The sequence below is a fragment of the Trachypithecus francoisi genome, unplaced genomic scaffold (genome assembly GCF_009764315.1).
Source record: "Trachypithecus francoisi isolate TF-2019V2 unplaced genomic scaffold, Tfra_2.0 Lachesis_group2, whole genome shotgun sequence".
NCBI classification, from domain to species: Eukaryota; Metazoa; Chordata; class Mammalia; order Primates; family Cercopithecidae; genus Trachypithecus; species Trachypithecus francoisi.
Window position 1 is genome coordinate 118568804 of NW_022681465.1, and position 22125 is coordinate 118590928.

A 22125-nucleotide genomic window follows, 5' to 3' on the forward strand; every position below is an offset into this window, starting at 1 on the left:
TTGTTGAGTTGTATGAGTTCTCTGTATAGTCTGGATTAATAATCTGATATCTTTATCAGATCTATCTTTTGCAAATATTTCCTCCTAGTTTATAGTTTGTTTTTCCATTCTCTTGATGTTACTAAGTTTTAAATTTTGAATTCCTTGCCAATATTTAACAGAAAATTTCCCATGAAAATCTGATTTCTGACTTTTCCTTAAAACCTCAAAGATCTGACAACACAGGCTGCACCTTCCTGCATGGCAGCACTTGGCTGGAAGGGTCATGGCTATAGCCTGTGTAATGCGCATGCTCTCTGCTGTGCCTCTTTCCCTACTGCTTCAAGACATTGAGCTCAGTGCCAGTTCCCTTGCTTGGCCTTTCCTTACACTGGGCCCTCTTAATTCATTTTTGTCACTGTCAGACTTCTGGAAGCATTTTGAATTTGAGTCTTATATCTTATTGTTCCGGATGTCAAGCATATTCATTGTCACAAACACAAAATTCTCGAGAGGGAAAACAAGTCAACTTGCTTATTCGGCATTTACCAGGCTCCAGGCACCTAATCTGTTGGATGTATTCAATTCCCACATCACCCTTCACAAAGGAGGCATTATTACTTCCATTCTATACCCGAGGAAACTGAGGCTCAGAGAGGGGGAGTGGTATCTTCAAGGTCACACACCTAAGAAGTGGTGAAACAAGGATTTATATCAAATTCCGACTCCCAAACCCGTTGATTCCTCTCAACAAAGTGGTTTCCCTGGAAGACAGGGAACCTAGATTTTCCCAATGGAAGAGCTTTTACCAAAAATCAAGGTGCTCCCTGCTAACCAGTGCTCTCTGCTCTGTGGCTTGGTTGCTCATCATCGTCTTCTGGAAACCATCACCTGGGCTTCAATCCTCCACCCAGGGTTCCGATAAGAGTTGTCATGTTAGTACAATGTGACCTGACCTCTTGAACCTGCTCTTTGGCACAGAATGAGCAAGTGACCCACACCAGGCCAATTCCAATTGCTCCCCAGGAATCTGACATGTGGAACTGAACTGGTAGTTGCTGGAATTACAGAGGCTGGTCGTTGTTGGAGGTGAAGCCCATAAAGGGCGATGCTATGAGGAAAAGGTTCTGTGAACTCCAAGCATGGAAGAGCCATGGCCACTGGGGTCCTTCTTTTCTGTGACTCATTGTTCTGTGCATCTTTGAATTCTATGAGAGCTCTTGAATATCCTTCCCAACAACAGTTATTTTTAGAAAATCTGCTTACAACCAAAATAATGTAACTCATTCACCTCACCATCAAATCATCTATGAATCAGGCTCTTAGACATAGGAATCAAGATGAAACAGGCTAAGGACACGAAAAGGATGATCTGGAAACAGGCTTATTGTCACCCACTCTGTTATGTTGTCAGAGCAGCACCTTCTCTTCTGTTTTCAGCCTTCCTGGGGATTTTCTATTTAGACTGATGAAGAGGTGAGGTTAGGAATCCTGAACCCTAATATTGACAGTGGCCGTGATCTTATTGTGACAAGGGTAAAGAGGCCAACCCTAAGAAGAAGAGGCAAAGATATGAGATATAGAGAAAGACTCTTTGCTGTGCTTGAGGCCATCCCTGTGTTTGATGATAGGTGCTCATTGGTTCCCCCTTTGCCTGAGCCTACTTTTTGTCACTTGGCCCCAGAGCCTTCCGACGAATACAGACACATCCTGTGAGGCTGATCCTGAGTGTAGGCTATTTCTGTCTTTTTTCTTTTCTTCTGTCTTTCTTCCTTCCTTTCTTTTTTTTTTTTTTTTTTTTTTTTTTGAGATAGGGTCTCTATCCCCCAGGCTGGAGTACAGTGACACGATCACCTCCCGAGGCTCAGGTGATCCTCCTGCTTCAGCCCCCCAAAGTAGCTGGTACTACATGCATACGCCACTATGCCTAGCTAATTTTTACATTTTTAGTAGAGATGGGGTTTCACCATGTTGCCTAGGCTGGTCTTGAACTCCTGAGCTCAAGCAATCCATTCACCTCATCCTCCCAAAGTGTTGGGATTATAGGCATGAGCCACCATGCCCAGCCAAGTGCAGTCTATTTCTTACAACTATAGGACCTGGCACACAGTGGACACATAATAAGGGTTTGTTGAGTGACTGGATCAATGAGCAGAATACAGTTGGCAACTTCCTCCTCCTGATGATTGGCACCACTGGACTGACTGAGGTTACAAAGACTGGTGAAGAACGGGCAGAGAAGACCAAGGACTTTGGACAACTTCCTCATCCCAGATTCCTCTGAAGTTAGATGAGGCCCCCACAGTCCTATCCACCATGGTCACAATGAACAGGGGCAGAGAAGCTGCTGAGGGATGATACCGTCATTCCTAGGGGTGGGTCATGGTTGGACTTGCCTTTGTATCAGGCATACTTGGCCAGAGCCTGGCACAGTGCCTGGCACATAGTAGATGCTCAATAGAGAGTAATGAGAGCAAGAACCAGTGAGTAATCACCCATGGAATTAACACCTCTGGGTGCTAAGCATAGCCTGCCTACAAAAGAGGAAGGAGATCCCATGTTTACCCTTCAGTTGAGGAGAGAAAATTAATAACCCAGTAACCATAAAATAATAATGAAGGATTAAAGTGCAGTGGCTAATGGCACAATCAGAAGCTGATTCATTCCTTCAACAGATATCATCAGAGAACCTACTTTGTGCTAGGTCTGATGCTGGACACTGGGGATTCACATATGAGTGAGATACAGTCACAGTAACTGAGGTCTGAGGAGGAGTGCCATAAAAAATTCACTCCTTCAGAAATATCCACTGAATTCCTACTATGTGTCAGGCATGCTGCCAGGGACTGGCACGATGTGGTGCACCACAGAGGCAGGGAGCTGGGGCTCCTGCTGAGGCTGCTCCACCCTTTACCATCTCAGGGACATCCTTCCCTGTCCAGGCCTCCATTTGTAGACCTGTCAAATCAAGTGACAAGACCAAATGGCCAATGGGCTCTTCCACTTCTGACAGCTAGGGCAGACCCTGTGGGTAGAGTTCAGTTGAAACCAAATCCTGCCACTCTTTAATTTCCTCATCTGTGAAACGGCCTTGTCACAAACAGCACCTACTTCGTAGGGTTCTTGTGATGCTTAAATGAAAGAATATACGTAAATTACTAAGTATGTACCTGGCACCCTCTCAATGCTGTCTGTTCAACCAGTTCCTCATTCTTATTACTATGATTCTGACACCTGCCGCGTGCCCTTCCTTGTGCCAGACACTAAGCCTGGCTCTGTGGAAAGAGCATAAAAGACCCTCCAGGGTGCACCCTCCAGGAGTGCTGGATGGAGTGGGTTGAAGGAGGGAATGCACCCACAGGGTGGTAGGGTGAACCTGGAAGCCTCGGAGCTGAGCCGCTCAGGAGAGAGGAGGAGGGGTCACTGGGGTTGGGAGACAGGAGTGGGGATCAGAGGAGTCTCCCCGCAGGGGAGGGGCAGGGCCTGCGCCCTTCCCCTCCGGGAGCCCCCGGTGGCTAGGTCTGGTCCGGGCGCAACCCCTGACTGAGGCTGCGCTGGAGGTGCCGAAAGGTGGCCTTGTGGGTAAGTCCTTCCAGCTGCGGCCAGGTAATCCCGGCCTTCGAGCAGGAGAGGTGATACCCCCCGAGGGCCGGGCCTGGTCCGGCTCAGGATGCGTGCCCTGTGAAAATGCTCAGCAGCCCTCGCCTTTAGGAGTGCTCAGGTCCAGCATGAATCATTCCTTTTTGAACTTGTCTAAATGTGTTTATAAAATAAAGCTGCGGCCCAGGGCTGCTCCGGGCGGAGCGGGAAGGTAATATGTTTTTAATTGGAGAGATTGGGGGAAGGAGGCAGCGGGCCAGGGTGAGCTCACCCCGCATGAATGCGGCTGGGCGGAGAACAATGTACGTTCACATTCTTTGACTACAACGGGCCTCCGCAGGACCTGGCTTGGTGGGCAATTCTCCGGCCTCAGGGCGGGCGTCCAGGCCCGCGCTGTCTGAGGTTAGCAGGAGCGGGTATCCTGGGAGGTGGCCAGAAACCCTACATGGAAATATCACACTGGGTCAGAGCAGGGGTCGCAAACTCCAGTGCTCCCAGGAGCCAGGCAGTATCTCAAATCCACGGACACCCACCGTAGACCTGGAGAACTGGAAATGCGTGGCCTCTGCAAAGCGGACAGGCACCAGTGGACTTCACCAGCCCCATCACCAGATTGAATGATTTCTCAAGAGAAACCAGAAATCAAATACGGATGTAAAAGCTCCTCTTTTTAAAGGTTGTCTTTATTTAATTTTATCCTATTTTCTTACTTATTTTTGGTTATGTGGGCCAAATAAAACAGACGCCTAGGCCGTATTTAGCCCTGCAGCTGTCCCCTCTTTCAGATCTTGGGAGTGGACCTCATGCTGTCTTTTACCAGCTACCAGGACTTTAGGCAAGTTGCTTAGCTTCTTTGAGCTTTGGTTTCTTCAACTAGAAATCTGGTAGATTAATGCTACTTTTCCTGACTTTTCAAATGGTTTCTATGTTGAAGATAAAGAAGAGAGGAAAGAAGATAATTGTAATATTCATTGGGCATCTGCTCTGTGCCAGGCATGGTGTTAAGCAATTTACGTATTTTTTTGTTGTGATGTTTTGTTTTATTTTTAAATCATCATTATTCTGTAATCTAGGTATTGCTCCCATTTTGCAGATTAAGAAATACAGTCTTAAAAAGCTGAAGCTGGAATGTGAACCAATATTTCCAACTTTAAGCTGAAATCATCTTCTGAATTTAAAGAACACGTCGTGGTAAGAATGGGGAAACGGAGTCAAGAGTTAACTGGTTGACTTAATGTCAAAAAGCCATGGCCAGTGAAGGCAGTAGCCATTTTGTAGCTCAGGAATGATACAATCACCCATTCAATTAGCAATAGCGTTTTGCAAAGTAAAGCAGACAGAGCTCTCAAGGTTAAATCAAGGGTATAAGGGAGTAGGTAGTCCCCTGCACTGCTCCAGTTACAACCCTTCAAAAGGACGATGTGGCAGTATGTGTTAAAAGATTCATATTCTCTAAAAGATTCATCCACTTTCACCCAGTAATTCATCTTGAAGGAGTCAATCCTAGAGAAATAAAACAGCTGTGGGCAAAGATTTGTAAAAAAAAACAATACTCAGAAAATCGAACATTCATTATAAAGGAAGAATTAAATAAGATATGCAATGTCCATACCCAGGAATATTATGTAGCCTTGAAAGAATGTGCAATAACAGGAGGAAATGCTCATGATATAATGTGAAGGAAAAAAAGTTGAATGCAAAATTAGGTAAACACATATATGATAATCAAAGAAATGTAAAGAAAAAAGATGGGAAGGAAATTCACCGCAATGTTAATTCTCTGCCTGGTGGAATTTTAATCTAATTTTCTTCATCCTTGTTGAAATTTTTAGATTTTCTCTAATGAGCATATTACATTTTATAATCTGAAATATATATATTTGCAGGATGTTACAGGCCTCATCTCATCCAGTTTGGGAAGTGGATGGGTCTCAAGCCAAGTACCACATTTATTTAAAAAACAAAAGCCCAGAGAGAAACTCTAGAGAGAAAAATACCACAGTGTAAAGTGGTTATTACTGGATGATAGGATTATGGGTGATTTTTTCCTACTTCTTTATATTTCTATGTGTTTTTCAAACTTTCTACATCAAGATTTCTTTGAAATTGGCAAACAAACAGACAAATCATAAAATACTCTCTTGCATTTCCAACTGTTCCAGGCAGGGAGATATTCTTGGCAGCAGAGCTATACCAGAATCCAGGTTTTTCTCACACATTGCTCTATCCCCACTCTGGTCTTTGTACTTGTACCCACCCCCACCCCTGCCGCCCAGCTACCATGATGATAGATGCCAAACGGTTTAATATACTTAAATTAGTTTAAAGTTAAGAAACTGTGAAATTAGGATTCTTTTGTAGTTTATGGAGGAATGGCTTGGCCCAGTTTGTTCTTGCAACCTGTTTTTGACCACTTTGCCAAGCTAAAAGTACCTATTGCTTATTCTATTTAATTGAGCCAAGGCCCTGTAACTAGGACCTTGCTGGGCTAGAAGGCATGTTTATTCTGCCGACATGGCGCTATGATCTGAGCTGTGTGGTCACTTCCTACACCCAACCTTTCATGCAGTTGGTCACTCTTCTGGCTTGGAAAACCATAACATCTCCAAGTGACCTTACTAAGAGTCAAAATACCTGGGTCCTTGTGGGGTTTACAACCTGATGGTGCTTCACTCCTGACCAAGTTGTGATGTTACATGTACCCCCACCTTTATCTCTTGAGACCCCTCCCTCCCAGCCTTTGTAGCCCAGAGACCAGGAACTGAATCCTCTGTGAACCTGAGCTCACTGCTGCACTTCCCTCAGTCTTCATTCTTCCTTCACCTATAGAAGGGGAATAGAACACCAACATGGGCCTTCGGGTACAAAATAGATTGTCTTCCTTCTTCCCTCTCTAGCATCCTCTTTCCTTCCTAATTTAGGAGCTTTTTCTAGTCTGCTTCCAAATATGCACCTTGGCCAATCTTAGAACGTCACCAAATCCTCGTGGTGGGCTTTCCTCATAGGAACAATGTGGGAAGTGCCTGAGAGAATGCAGAGATGGCTCTTAACAAGGTCAGGTGCCTGGCGTGCCTGGGTTCGGTTTTAGGTTATCCTCACCATGGCTGGTTCTGCAAAGCAAGGGTTAGTCGGTAGTCCCATGTTACAGAACACTGAGGTGCAAAGAGGCACCGTACCATGACAGCAGATCTCTCAGTGGGGAGTCAGTGTTTTCCCACCTCCTTTCTGCTCAGTCTTTTCTTTCTCCCTTCACTGAGTCGTCTTCCAAGATCACAAAAATGAAAATCTTCCTAAAACAGGAAGGCAAATAAATGAGAATCCCCCTTCTGACCCAAATCGCTAGCAATCACCCATGTATTTAAGTTCACATGAGCTCTTAACTCTGGAGCCTCTTGACTCTTTTAGCCAATTCCCCTAAAAGTCAGTTCATGTAAACTGCTTGTGGACCAAGGTGACAGTGGTAATTACCAAGGTGACAAGGGGAAAAGACTAGAATATTTATAGGGCTGCTGACGAGATGTGGTTAAATCTAGAAGCATCAGAAAAGATCACAATGGGATGTTGTCAACCTATTTTGGCAGTTTCTGGACCCTCTTCAGTATCTTTTTCTACTTTGGGGGCTCTTGAACATTTCAAGGTTGCTTTAAAAAAAGTGAATTCATCTAATGTCATTCTGTCTTAATTTCAAGAAAACAAGCACATTTTAAGTTAATAGCTAGAAGGCAAGGTCATGAATAAGCAAAGAAAGTGAGGTGCGCAAAGAAAAAAAATAACAATCACCCCAGTGTGTGACCTTGAGCAAGTCACTTAAGCCTTAGTTTTCCTCCTCTGTAAAATAGGGGTAATGATTTCTATCCCATGAGGATGTCTGATGGCTAATCTCACTGACACAATTTGTGCAAAGCAAAGAGAACTCTACTACATGGTAAATGTTCTATTCTGCACAACAATAATAATCTCTTCAATGGGGGGAAAATGATCATAGCCTTATACTTTTTGTCACTTATAATATCTTTGCTTCTTTTGGGCCTGGAGAAGGAAAAGCAGCTCAGGATGGGGGAGAAGGGGGTGTAAATGACTTCTTGCAACTTATAAACCTGCAGTTAGACCCTTCCATGCCATACCGTGCGCTGAAATGCATTCCAGGTGCACTAAAGAATTGAATGTTTTTAAAAATCAAACCACAGAGGGGAAAAGACATGAATATTTATCAGACCTCTGGGAAGGTCTGGTTAAATCTAGAAGCATCAGAAAAGATCACAAAGAAAGAGATGGACAGAATTGGCAGCAGGAAAATTCAGCACATCTGTACATAGAAAAGACAGGAAAATGCATAGGCAAAAATGACAGGCAAAGGCATCATATCTTTATTATATAAAGAGCTTTTACTATCTGTATGTATATATGTATGTGAAGCCATGAGAAAGTTATTCAGACCCTACTAAATAAGTAAATAAGGAATTCAAGTAGATAATTCACAAAGGAAGAATATATTTGGGGGAGAAAATGAGAGAAAGCAATCTCATTAGCAACAAAAGAAGTAAGTTACCAATTTTCTACCATCAAATAGCACTGACTTTTTAAATAACAAAGTCAGCTGTTAAAGAAGGTGAAATGAAACAGGCATATGGATACACTAGTAGTAGAAAGGTAAATTGGCTTGACCCTTTTGGGAAAAAAGAGTCATAACATCAAGTGTTGTGAAAAAAAGTTGTCTAGTATATGGTTTGGGGAAAACTGGAGAAAACTAAAACTAGATCCCTATGTTAAAGTATGTACAAAGGTAGACTCCAAGGGGACTAAACATCTAAATGTGAAAGGTAAAAGTATGAAGTCAATTGCAGAAAATGATAGGAGATATTCTCCCTCTGACACATATGAGCTGTGTCACCTTGGGCAGGACGTTTCACCGCTCTGAGCCTCGGCTTTCTCATCTTAAAATCGGAATTTTAATGCCCACCGTACAAGATAATGTATATAAAGCACCTGGCACTTGTTTTGACAGAGAGGGCTTTCCTCCTGGGTGCATAGCGGGGTCAGCCTTCCTGGCCTCTCTTGTGTCAGTATGGCCATGTGAATGAGTACTCTGGCCACTGGATTGTGGGGACAAGTGATGGGTGTACTTCCAGGGGTCACCCTGCAAGGCCTCCCATGCATAATTCCATATCCTCTTCTCCATCTATTGGTTGATTAGAGAGGATTTAGGACTATGGAAGAGGGAGGCACAACAAGATGGAAGGAGCCTGGGTCACTGAATCCCTACTTGGAAGTCTGCTTGGCCAAGAAACCCTGATTAGACTGTGATTAAGATACAAATTTCTGTTGGGTGAAGCCACTGATTTGGAGATTGTCTATTACAACAGCTAACAATACCTGTTCTAAGTAACAGTGCCCAATAATTATTCTGCAATGTGACCAACAAATTCCCCTATTGGGAATCTAATTATTGGGGTTCATTAAACGTGGTTCCTGGTGAAGTCCTTGGTGGGTGGCAGTGGGATTTCTTAATCCAGTCACTAATCAAAAGTGTGCACTGCAAGGTTTCCAGATAAGTAACGAATAGAAAAATAGATTCTGTTAGTTAATTTCAGGTTTCGTTCTAAATTGTTAATGTTGGGTTTTGCACACTCTGAGACTGGGATTGATGAGAATGCTTTGACTAGACTAGACAAGAGCTCAAGAAATTTTCAAAGGATAAACCAAAACAAAAGTAGGAAAGGGGAAATATGGAAGTAATCAGGTTGTCTGTATCAGCTGATAATAGTCTGTCCCTGGGCACACAGCCAGAAAATTTGAACCCTGGCCAGCAACTCACACACTCCAGGTGATCTGCCAAAACAGAGGGCTGTGATGACTGACTTAGGAGGTGGGGAGGCTTCAGCTCACAGGGGCACTGAGATGCAGATAACTGCTCTGGCCATGCAAAGGAATATTTAGGGCAGTATTTACATAGTGCAAAACTTCCAAAGCAATGAAATATCTGTGGCTGATACTGCTGGTTCTCTACCCAATAGCCATTTCCCCTTCTTCCTTAGAAAACGCATCTCAATTTCGTTCTCAAAAGTTGACTCGTGATTGTTTTAAGCTAGTCTTGGTCTTTCCATTCCCCCTTGTCAGTGATTGGTCTAGGACTGGACATGTGATCTACTTCTGGCCACCAAGATGTTAGGCAAGATTTGCTAGGTAGCCTTTTGGGAGGGATAAAAAAACAGAGGGGGATGGAAAGTGGCCTTTCCTCCCACAACCCCCTTTCCTTTTCACTTTGGACTTTGTGGAGGAAGATATGATTGCTGGAGATGCTGCAACCATCTTGTCACCATGAGGGTAAGGTCAAAGAGACCCACAGAGACACCAATCCAAACTTACTAAACCTCTGAACCATCCTTGGAGTTTGTTATATGAAATAACTATGCCTGTACTATGTGCTTTTATTCAGGGGTTCTGCTGTAGGTTTATTCTGTGGTGCTATCGGGGTTAAGTTGATAGAAGAATCTTTAAGGAAATTTGACTGATTTTCCTGGAGTTACCTAGACATGGTTCCTGAGTCGCACCTGGGGATGTCTAAAAGCAGAAGCCTGGTTAGTTTGCCTATGAGGACTAATCAAAGAGTGGGTGCTACTGTGGGAGTAACTTGCCCTTCCAGAGTTTCGTGGGGCAAAGAAATGTTGACTTTTCCCATGGGTTATGTGAGCGCCATGAGACTAGCTGGGCTAGAGTCTTCTGGAAAGGACCTCACCTAAAAGAAAGGCCTGCCAGGGCAAGAGGACCCCCAAGAGGTCTCCGTGGGGTGCATATCACAAAAGCATAGGAGCTGGGGGACACTGTATGTTGCCAGCCAGGGATTGTCTTAAGAGAAAAAAGTGAGAGTTTCAAGGTCCCCATCAGGAGGTCCCTGAAGAAGCTGTAAAAGAGAGAGCCAGCATTTGCACAATGGCTGACCAGAGTATGGAGAACCAATGATCTATTGCCCAACACCAAAGTACACTGGAACATGTACTTAATGGACTTCAGACATTACAGGGCATTTGGACATTACAGGACATTACAGAGCCCCTGTGGGGCTCTTTACTGCTTCTCCCCTTGCAACCCAGTGCTGAAGCAGCCGGAACAAACATAGGGAGTGGAGGAGGTATGGAGGGTCAAGGGCCATGGGGTCATGAAAGAACAGCCATGCTCGTGTGCTATCTACCACTGTCTCTTGGCTCCATACCTACCTTCTAGTGTTTGCCCTGCAAAATGGGGTCTGGGAGTCTATAAGCTAAACTTCTTAGCATTAAAAGATGCTTTCTGAGTTGACTTTCTTTTAGAGTCTGTCAATAAGTGGCCCTAGTATGAGATCAGAAGGTAGGAGGAGGGGCCAGGGGAGTGAACAAACCATTGTTTGTTCTCCTATTTCTCTCTCTTTTCTTCTGGCAGTGTCTCTGCAGGTGGTTACATCTCTTCCAAGGCCCCAGCTTCTGAGCACCAGCTCCTCCCCAGTGGCCCCAGCTCTGAAGATGACAATTCTTCTAAGCTTATAGAATTTAATAACAACACCTTCTCTCTCCCCACTCCATTGCCCTAGGGGTGGCAGCTGCTTCCTGCAGTTATTGATCTTCGTGTTGCTGTGCCTTCCCCCTTTTTGCTCCTCCATCTTCTAACACCCATTTAATCAATTTCCTGTATTCAGCCCCCTTTGTTGGAAATACCTGGCATGGTTTCTGTTTTCCTCATTGAACTCTGATTGACATATCTCTCTTCTTAAGGGCTGATCTGAAGAATTCTCAGGTGAGGCTAGACTGAGGAGAGGAAAGAACTTTTTGATTGGATGAGAAATTCAGTTTTAATATTAGATGTGGCTGAGTTTTTAATAGCTGATAATGATATGTTCCAATGCCTGAAAGAGATTGGGAAACCCAAGATGTCACCTAGAGGCAGGGGAGGGAGATGGAACAGAGCAGGTTTAAAAGGAAATAGTGACAAATAATAAAACCATTTCCTTCCCTACGAAGTCTGATTGCATCAGAAACTAGTCACACCATGAAATAAGATAAAAAAGCATGATAGTAGGGATTGCAACCTGGAAACTCCCACCAAATGTAATCAACAGACTTGTTTGTTTAGTTCAAGCACTGTTTTTCTATTCAGGATTTCTCAAAGTCACATTATTGACATTTTGAGCCAGATACTGAGAAGAGGGGGCTGTCTTGTACATTATATTGACATTTTGGGCCACATGTTTTTCTCATACAGGATGTTTAGCAGCATCTCTGGCCTCTATCCCCTAGAAGCCAGGAGCGCCCTCCAGACATGACAATAAAAAAGTATCTAGATACTGCCAAATGTCCCTTGTGGGGCAAAATCTCCCTTGATTGAGAAATATTGATCTAATTGGAAATTTTGCTTTAAAATTAGATTCCAGCCAGCCTTCCTTGAAAAATCTACAGACTTGTAAACAATGGACCTATGTTTCTACCTGGCTACAATCAGCTGTCGTTAATTCCATCTGTGTCAGTTATATGCTATATTAGTTATCTATTGCTGCATGGTGAATTACCCAAAAACAGAATGGCTTAGAACAACATATATTATCTCACATTTACTGCAGGTCAAGAATCTGGGTATTGCCTAGCAGGATTCTCTGGCTCAGTGTCTCTACAAGGTGTTAATTAAGGTGTTGGCCAAGGCTTCGGTCATCTCAAGGATTGGCTGGGGAAGAGTCGGCTTCCAAGCTCACTGATGTGGTTGTTAGCGGGATTCAGTTCCTCATGGGCACTGGACGGAGGGTCTTAGCAAATCACTAGCTGGTGACTGCAGCCACCGCAGTTCTGTATCACTTGGGCCTCTCCATAGGGCAGTTCACAGTGTGGCAACTTGCTTCATCAGAGCAAGCCAGGAAGAAGACAGAGAGAGAGAGAGAGAGAGAGAGGAGAAAGAGGCAAAGAGAATGAGAGCTCCAGAAGTCACTGTCTTTTATAGCCTAATCTTGAAAGTGACATTCATCACTTTCACCATATTCTCTTCCTCAGCAGCACTCAGTGGGAGGGGATTATACAAGGGCACAGATATCAAGATGTGGGGGCCACTGGGACCCATTCTAGAAGCTACTGTATTAGTTTCTTAGTGCCACCGTAGCTAATTACTGTAAACACAGTGACCTGGAACAACAAAAATCTATTCTCTCACAGTTCTGGAAGCTGGAAGTCTGAATCAAAGGATCGGCAGGGCCATGCCCATTTGTACTCATGGGCTCAGCTCTTCTGCCCTGTGCTTTCTCTGTCATAGCTTTTATTAGTCTGATTTCATGCTAGTTTCTTGCTAGTCTCTTTGACTTACATCCTTGAAGTCAGGGATCTCACCTGATTCATTTCTGAGCTCCCAGTGCCTCACACATGGCCGGCCACCTCGTGGATGAGTTGATGGATCCATTTGACTAGTAGATAAATGCATAAATGGAGAGCCAACATGTATAGTATGCAACGTCATGAAAAACAAGGAACGACTGAGGAACTGGCACAGATTGGAGGAGACTAAGAAGGTTTAACAACTAAATCCAACATGGTGCCCCGGAGTGCATTCTGAAACAGGATATTAGGGAAAAGCTGATGAAATTCAGGCAAAGTCTATGAGTAGTTTAGTTAATGGTGTCATATCAGTTTTCTTAGTTTAGACAAATGTTACAGAAGATGTTAAAATTAGGGAAATTGGGTAAAGGTTATATGGGAACTCTTAGTACTATCTTAATAATGCTTTTGGAAATCTGAAATTATTTCAAAATAAAAAACCTAAGTAAATCAGAGTTAGGGAAGGGCAGAAGCTAGGGTCATCAAGGGGATTTACTAAGCTGGTGAATAAGTTAGAATTTAAAACAGGAGAAACTGGGAGCAGGAACCACAGAGAACAAGTGCTTAATCAGGGCCCAGTGGAAGGAATGAGCCAGTTTTGTCCAATTTTGCCAGACCCTCTTGGCTCCTCATCTGTAAAGTGGGTGAAAACCCAGATGTTGGATGGGGCTTTGACAGCACTTCAGGTCTAACTAGGGCGGCCTGAAACCCCCAATCCCATGGACGGGAGCAGACAAGAACTTCCAAGACTTCTGCACATTTGCAGAGGTTTGAGGTCCTATCATTAGCCATGCTTGGTTCCTGCACTATGGGTATATGTATGTGGGCCGATGGCCTCATTCACTGGATACACACACACACACACCTCACCAGGGACTTGGGAGTATCTAAATATTTGAGAATCACAGAGCAGGGAGACATCCAACACAGCACAGCCTTCCATTCACTGCCTGGCTCCTCTCCCCTTTACCTCTTCCCTCCTGGGTTATGTCTAGGGACTCCATGTCTTCTCTCTCTATTGTGTGGGGCAACCCAGCTCTCCTCCTGGAAGCTCTGACTCCCAAGGACCTCAGGTTCACTGCCCCCCACCCTCCTCCACCTCAATTCAGTTCACAGTAAAACACAATTCCTTTCCTAGAAGGAATCTGGACACCAGCTATTAAAATGCCATTTACTTATAGTTCCTTACACAGATGTGAAGCCTGTGCTGTCTCCTTTTGAGCTCATTACAGCCGTGGCTTTGATCCAGTGTCTAGACAACCTTGTGGGTCAGAAACAGTTGGGAAAAGCCTGGCAATGTAATTATAGGCTTACAACAAAGCACTGATATTTCAAATGATTTGGGTTAAAATTATATAAGTTAGAGCATAACCAAGGTTAGCCTTATGACAATGTCATCCCTCCTCATTTGCATTCTAATGTGTTCTTTTGAGTGGGATGGAAATCGTGAAACTATAGCTAGCCAGTGGAATTGTGGAGAATACCAGGTACGACAACCTCGTTATGTGTGTACCAACAGAAAATAGGTTGAGAACTGCCTCATCAGAGGACCAAGTGAGATCTTTACAAGCTATAAAATGCTTAAGCGAAGTTACCAACTAAAGTTCATATTGGACTTGAAAGAGCCTTAAAGGTGAGCTAGTCCACCCTGGCTCCTGGCATATTATAGATGGGGGCACTGAGGCCCACAGGAGGGAAGTGGCCCACGCATAGTTATACCTTGAGCCAATGATATTCCAGGCCTGGATCCCAGGCCTGCCCCCCAACACCTTGAAGCCTCTATTCATACCTGGAGATGTTCAGATGAAAATAGAATGACCACAGGGAGAGATCAGAAGCTGGGAATGTGGCCCTCTGTTTTTCTCTTGAATTTCTAAGAACAACAGAAGGTGAACATTATTTTTAGTCACTGAGAGACGGCATTGAGCTGTGACACTTTTGCTCTTGCTTCTCACTGGAGTGCATCTTGTTTGACAATTTTAGGGATAATTAGGACCAAACGCAAGGAGACAGCCAAGTTCCACAGGGGGAAGGATGTCACCAGTCGGGAAGGGTTGGAATCTTGGCTCTGTGATGCCTGACCTTGGTCGGGTAGGTTAATTGAAGCAGGCCTTACTTTCCTCTGCTGTAAAACAGTGGCAGCCGAAGCTCTCTCAAAGATTGATGTGAACAGTAAGTGTCCCTGGTGCATAGGAGGTACTCCTGGAGGACTCTCCACTATCTGCCCCAGGCCAGAGCTTGCAACTTTGCTGCTTAAAAGAAGGAGCATTTCTGTACCTTATTCCTCTATGTCCACAGGTGAATGGGCTGTGTTGCCCCCTTCTCCTTCCAAAGACCTCTTCTGTAAGAGATGAAGACACTGCAGGCCTTCTGTGTCAGGGCGTGTTTCCAGAGTGGGGAGGAAGAGCACATGAATGAACTGGAATTTTTCTTCTTTGAGAAACAGAAGCCCAGTTTGAACCATCATTTTCATCTCTTCAAGGACATCCCCTTTGCCCTAAGTTCCACGTTTTAACATTGTGCTTTGCAATCCATTAAGAGTTAATTGGCACATTAAATAATAGTGCATCTTACAATCGATAGCATGTTAGACGCTATGAAACATGGTACCTCAAGCAGCTCAGCAAATTCATTAGCTCATGGAACCACAGAAAGGAGTGATGCTGGCAACAGGGGCCACAGCACCCAGGAACTGGGAGTCCGCTTTTTCTCCCAGTCTCCTTCTCTGTCTTCCTCCTCTCAACCTCCCTAGCCCACTTCCCATTTCTCTCTTCTCTACACCCTTTCTCCTTCTCACCTCTAGGCTCTGTGTTACCTTGGCTTCATCCCCTCCGGTCTGCTCACCCCATGAGGCTGGATGCCTGGCCCATGGAGCTCCAGCCTGTGTGTGGTCTCACAGCACTGAGACAAGAAAAGACAACTCTTCCCGCCATCTCCAGTAACAAAAACCTCAGCAAAGGGACCTGAGCGAGTCACGTGCCCACCCCAGACCAATCACTACTGAGCCTCAGCCCCACCCCGCCCCGCCCCTGTGGCTGACTGGGAAGGCGGTACGCTGAGGGCCCACCTCCGCCCGCCCACTAGGGGCGCTCTCTCAAACGCTGGGTCCACATGTTCCGTTGCGCCAGGAGCTCCTGGTACCTTCCCTTGACTTTTGTTCCTCCCCAAATCAAAGTAAGTCAATCACTTCCACTTTAAAACTCAGTAACTATCATTACTATCATTATTGTTATTAATCACTATGGCCCCAATTTAGACTCTACATCTACTGAGGACAAGCACATTTTCCTCCATTTCTTTTGAGATGGAGGTCTCTTAATGCAACGAGCAGTCACTAAATTACTCTAGAAATGACTAATAGCTAATGTTTATTAAGCACTTGCCATGTGTTAGACACAGTTCTACGTATATTGCATGCATTAGGTCATTTAATCCTCAAAACTCCCCAATGAGGTAGAAGCTGTTTTTATCTCTGTTTTATAAGTGAGGCAACTGAGGCACGGGAAATTTGTGAAACTTGCAGGGCAAGCGAGAATTCCAAGACAGGCAGTGAGACCACGTCGTGCACATTCTCAGTCACCACAGTGTCCTGGAGGGAGGGCTGAGTGTGTCCATCCTGTGGTCCAAGGCCCTGCTGCCTCCAAATGACCAACTCAGTGCCAGGGCCACAGGGAGTTGAAATCCCTCATGGATTTTATTTTAATCCTTAAAAATAATAGTTCTCATTTGTTGGCACTGGTTTAAGAGCTTAAATTACATGATCTCATTTTTCTTCTAAAAAACTCATTTTGAATATGAGGAAAGAGAGGTTCAGGGATGGTAGCTAGCTTGCCTAGAGACACACAGCTAGAAAGGTGGGGAGCCAAGGTCATAACTCAGGACTGCCTGACTCCAGCTCCTGAGCTCCTAACAATGCACTTCTCTCCAGAGCAAAGAATCCCAGCTCTGAGTCTGGAGTGAGGGCATGGGGGCTGGTCATGGGGAGAAACCTTGGGAGGGTGGATTTTCCTTCTCTGCTCACACACCCATGCCCACTCCCTCCCTGAGAACTGCCATGGCCTCAGGGGCAGGGCTGAGAGGAGCTGCCCACTTCCTCCCACGCTCCTAAACTCCTGCCAGTCCTGCTACCACTTCGGGTAACTGTGGCTATGCTTGTGTGTGAACCATCCCCACCCCTGGTCTGCCATGCCGTGATCTGTGATTCTCATAGGACTGACTCCACGGGACCAACGTGTAATAATAACCACAGTTATCCCTTATGAAATGCCTCATAAAGGCCAGGCACTGAGCTAAGGCAGCGGAAATGACCTCATTCATTCTTAATAATGCCCCTTTATAATAAGCATTCAGGAAACTGAGACTCAAGGAGGTAGAGTAAGGAACTTAACCAGGGCTTCACGGTCAGCAAGAGGCAGAGCCAGGATTTGAACCCAGGTCTGGTTGACTTCAGTGTCCATGACTTTAATGCCAACCTGCTGCTTCTTAGCCTGGCTGAGACAACAGAGATAAAGAAGTCACTGTCCTTGTTCTCAAGAAACTTGGGGTCCCGTAGCAGAGTTACATGAGTGAACAAATTTTAATTAGGTGGGAATACCAGAAGTGATATAAGTGACACTGGGTCCCGAGGTGGCACAGAGGAGGGAGGTGTGGACTTGGATGGTGTGTTCTTCATGACTTCTGATGGCAAGTGACAGGACTCCAACTTAACTTGGTTTAAGGAGGGAAAAAGCCAGGGGTGGGGCAGAGATTGATTGGCTCATGTTTCTGAAAAGTTCAAGGCAACTGGCTTCAAGGATGGCTTTATCCCGGAACTCAAGAATGTCAACAGGAGTCTCTCCCCTGCTTCAGCTGTGCTTTCAGCCACACTGACTTTATTTTGAAGACGGCGCCACTCTCTGACAGGCAAGTTGTCCACCAGAGGCACCCTCCGAGGTCAACATGGTTAGTAACCCCTCTGAAAGGAGAGGCCCTTTTAATTTCAGCCAAATTCCCAGGTTTGAGTGTTGGTGAATTTGCTCAGGTCACGTGCCACTCTCTCAATCACTCACTGTAGTCTCCATAAAGGTGGAATCATTGATTGACTATTGGCCGGGTCTGGGTCCTCTGCTCAGTCCTGAAATTGAAGGAAGCCAGCCCCATGCAAATCGGGACACTGTCACCGTGAGAAGGGGAAGCAGGATGCCAAGTGGGCAAAGATAGTGGTATTCCACAGGTGAGGGAGCCTTCCCGGAAGAGGAGCCCTGGAGCTTAGTCCTGAGAACGAACAGAGCACGCTGGGCAGAGCTGGGGCTGTGAGGAGAGGGTGTTTCCTACCAGAGGGAACAGCCTGTGCCCGGGCGTGGACGTGTGAACTCATAGTTTGGCATAGCTGGAGGCGAGGGTGGATGTGGGAGAGGAGTGTGAGGTGTGGCAGAGAGGGGGCCAGCGAGGGTCTTTAGGCCTGTGGACCACGCAGGCGTTTGGACTTGCTCCTGCAGGTACCCTAGGGAGGTAGCACCCCAGGCTCAGGGCGGGGGCTCTGGACTGGATCCCCTGGCCTGACCTTGCCTCTCTGAGTGACTCAGTCTATCTGATTCTAGCTTCCCCATCTGTGAAACAGGAAGGATAGAGGACAACTTCACAGAATGGAAGTGAGGGCAAACTGAGGCAGAGCCATGATAAGCACAGAGACAATGTAGAGGAAGTGTTCAGAGACAGATCATTACTGCGGACCAATCTTAAGCATCAGAAGAACATACTCTAATCTCCACTCTAGACAGCTCCCCCTGGGGTGCAGTGGAGGGTGGGGGCAGGAGACCAGTGGGAAGAGGTGAGTTTGATGGTTCAGGTCCTGGAAGACGTAGAGAAATGCTGCTTTAGGGGAGATGGAGAACACAGGGAGAGGGCTCAGGGAGAGAAAATTCCATGGCACTTGGCAAAGAATCAGATGTGGGGATAGGGAAGAATCTAGGATAAAAATAAACAGGAAGACAAAAATCTACCCTCGACCTTGGATCCCTTAACTTTTAACTTTTGAACAAACACATTTTCTCTTGAAAACATTCAACCAATTTCCCTAGGTTTTTTTTTTTTTTCTCTTCAAATACTCCCCAAAAAACATCCCTAGACCACTTGATTCCCATTGTTGAAATCTTAGGGTATCTTTTTTTTTTTTTTTCCAGCCTGAACATGCCAAGCTGAACATGCTCAGAATGTCCTTCCCACCTTGCCAGCCCTTGAAACCCACTTTCTCTTGTTTGCCCTACTGGGTAAGTGTGCCCAGTTTTCTAGGAAACCAGTGTTTGGTACAATGGGACCATGCGCTTGCTTGGATGGGTTTACGAGCAATTTCATTCACCATGCTGAGTCTAAACGTCAAGTAGGTTTTCAATACCCAAGTTCTACTGAATCCTTGTTAAAAAATAAAAGAAGAAAAGGAAGGAAATGGGGGAGAAAAGAAGTAGGAAGAAGAGGAGAAAAGAAACAGCAGCAGACATGATGAATTCAAAAGAAAGCAAAATTGTAATCCAAAAAGCCCCTCAGCCACTTCACAGAATATTTCACAAGAGCTGTTTGATGTCCAAGTGTAAATAATCATGGTGCTGAGATTTTGTGTGAAACTTTGTCATTTCAAAGCAATTTTTACAGTTGTAAATTAGCGAATCAGCAAATGAATCAGAGACATATGGGTCATATTTCACTCAAATCATATGATTTTAAATCAGAGGGAAACTGCTGTTGGAAAACAAATAGTAAAAGTGCTTTTAAACAGATTTTTTTTTTTTATAAATGTTTTGATTTTGTTAAGGCCCGGAGCTTGATAGCTGGATGAAATGAGGTTGTACACCAATAGGATCGGGTTGCTCATCACGTTTAATGAGAATATAAACCTCAGATTTCCATTACGGCACCTACGCTTCCCTGGGTGGAAACACTCGAGGGAAGGAAGGGATAAACAGGCGTACCTACCTGTCCCTGTACCCAATAAAGTCTCAGGGAGAATTTTCCCTGGGGAACCAGCTGCCGAGTAGACCAAACCAGATTAAGCTGGGACACATGTCAAAATGATGTAGATGTTTTCCTAAAAAGGGCTTCGAGGCTGGTGGCCTTTACACACATTACTCTCTGCTGGCAGCTGATGGGCAGTTTCTAGACATCGCAGGCCTAGTGGTTAATAAGAATCATAACAGGCCGGGCACTGTGGCTCACACCTGTAATCCCAGAACTTTGGGAGGTCGAGGCGGGTGGAACACCTGAGGTCAGGAGTTTGAGACCAGCCTGGCCAACATGGTGAAACCCTGTATCTACTAAAAATACAAAAATTAGCCAAGCATGGTCTTGGGTGCCTGCAATCCCAGCTACTCGGGAGGCTGAGACAGGAGAATCATTTGAACCCGGGAGGCGGAAGTTGCAGTGAGCTGAGATCGTACCATTGCACTGCCGTCTTGGCAACAGAGTGAGACTCCATCTCAAAAAAAAAAAAAAAAGAATCACAGCAATACTAGCTGAAGCCTACTACATTGTTACTAAGTGCCAGGCACTATTCTAGGTGCTTGGCATTCATTAACTCATTTAATCTGATGATGACCCTATGTACTGTTTTCCCCTTTATGTGTAGTTCAGGAAGGGAAGGTCACAGATGGTCACGTTATCCAAGATCATCAGTCGTTATATGCTGAAATGATGTTCAAACCCAGGCAGCAAGGCTCCAGAGTTCAGACCGCTAGGCTAGACTGCCACCCCAGGCACAGTGGAGGTCTGGAGAGCCTTCTCTCCTTGCCACCCAGGCACCATGGGGGAGTTAAAGCATTCCTTTGCAGTTGTTCCCCAGCACTGCAGTCAGCGTTTGCCCATGTTTTCCCCTCTGCCTGGACAACTCTTCCTTAAGGCCTCCAGACCTCTGCTTACAGCACTTTGGGAGGCCGAGGCGGGTGGCTCACGAGGTCAGGAGTTCAAGACTAGCCTGAACAACATGGTGAAACCCATTTCTAGTAAAAAGTTCAAAAATTAGCCAGGCATGGTGGTGCGCACCTATAATCCCAGCTACTCAGGAGGCTGAGGCAGGAGAATTGCTTAAACCTGGGAGGCAGAGGTTGCAGTGAGCAAAGATCATGCCATTGCGCTCCAGTCTGGGTGACAGAGTGAGATTCCATCTCAAAAAAAAAAAATGCCTCCCTTTCCCAGAAAACTCTGACCACATCATCCAAGGCACCCTCAACCCTCCACTTGTTGCTCCTGGTTTTTCTCACTGGTGCCTCTAGGCAGTTTGCAACATTTATTCATTCACACATCTAATTGCTCATTGACTTGTGCCTCTGCCCTCCAGGAAGCTGTGTCTCTGTGCACCTATATAATAGCATCCAACAACACAGTATCTAGCCCAGAGCCCCATACTGAACCTGGAACGCAGTGTGTGCTCAAGAAATACTTACCGAACAACAAAAAATCAATCAGATTCTGATTTCAGAGAGGAGCTCTAATAAGAGAATTTTCCTCCTCTTCATCTTCTGTTTCTGGGCTTCAAACTCCATGAGAGCTGGACTGGAGTCCTGAGATGCACATGCAAATTTATTTTCATTTCATTTTAATTCGACAGACATGGAAAGCTGGGACGTGGAATCCAGGTCTGCTGGTTCCTGCCCTCAGGGAGCTTCAACTTGGTGAAGTGGGCAGGGTGGGAGGGGGACCGACAAAGGAGGCAGGGTGTCTCCAGCAGAGGAGTGGAAGACGCAAAGGCCTAGAGGTGGGAAAGATCATGGCGTATTTGGGGAACCTCTGTGGCTTGGCATGACTGGATCAGGGGACAGGTGGCAGAAGACAAAGCTGCAGAGTGTGGCCACAGTCAAGTCCTTCAGTGTGTCAGGCTTATACAGTAGGGACCCCTAAGGGTTTTGCATCTCCAAGTGTGGTGGGGTTGACCAGTGTGGAGTGGGCAAGACAGAGGCAGGGAGTCCCACAAAGGGGCAGTGACAGCCATCCAGGCAGGACGAGGCCTGAGCAGGCTGATGGGAGAACAGAGGTGAGGGCTATTCAGAAACAGATGTCAGACTTTCCATGATGCAGTCAGGGAGAGGAAGAAGGAAGGGCAAGGAAGACCCGGAGGTTCCTGTGGGAGACTATCTCAGCAACCCACACTTCCCAGTGGCACCCTGGCCACTCCCGCAGCTCTCATATGAATAAGTTTGTCCTCAGAATCCTGAACTCATTGTCCCCTGGCAACCCTCCCTCAAGCACACAGCTCCTT

The 22125-nt window shown here is 45.5% G+C and overlaps 2 long non-coding RNA genes across 3 annotated transcripts; both read left to right on the forward strand.

Annotated features, from left to right (window-relative positions):
- Nucleotides 1-3773: 3773 nt before the first annotated feature.
- On the forward strand, nt 3774-15480 carry LOC117065450. Of its 2 annotated transcripts, XR_004429928.1 has the most exons (3): nt 3774-4255; nt 4673-4770; nt 15201-15480. It is a non-coding gene; the product is annotated as an uncharacterized LOC117065450 (long non-coding RNA). The 2 variants fall into 2 exon arrangements; XR_004429927.1 differs by lacking the exon at nt 4673-4770 and having other exon boundaries at nt 3780-4255.
- Nucleotides 15481-17285: 1805 nt separating this feature from the next.
- LOC117065451 lies at nt 17286-19784 on the forward strand. Its single transcript, XR_004429929.1, has 3 exons — nt 17286-17336; nt 17675-17843; nt 19064-19784. It is a non-coding gene; the product is annotated as an uncharacterized LOC117065451 (long non-coding RNA).
- The last annotated feature ends 2341 nt before the right edge of the window (nt 19785-22125 follow it).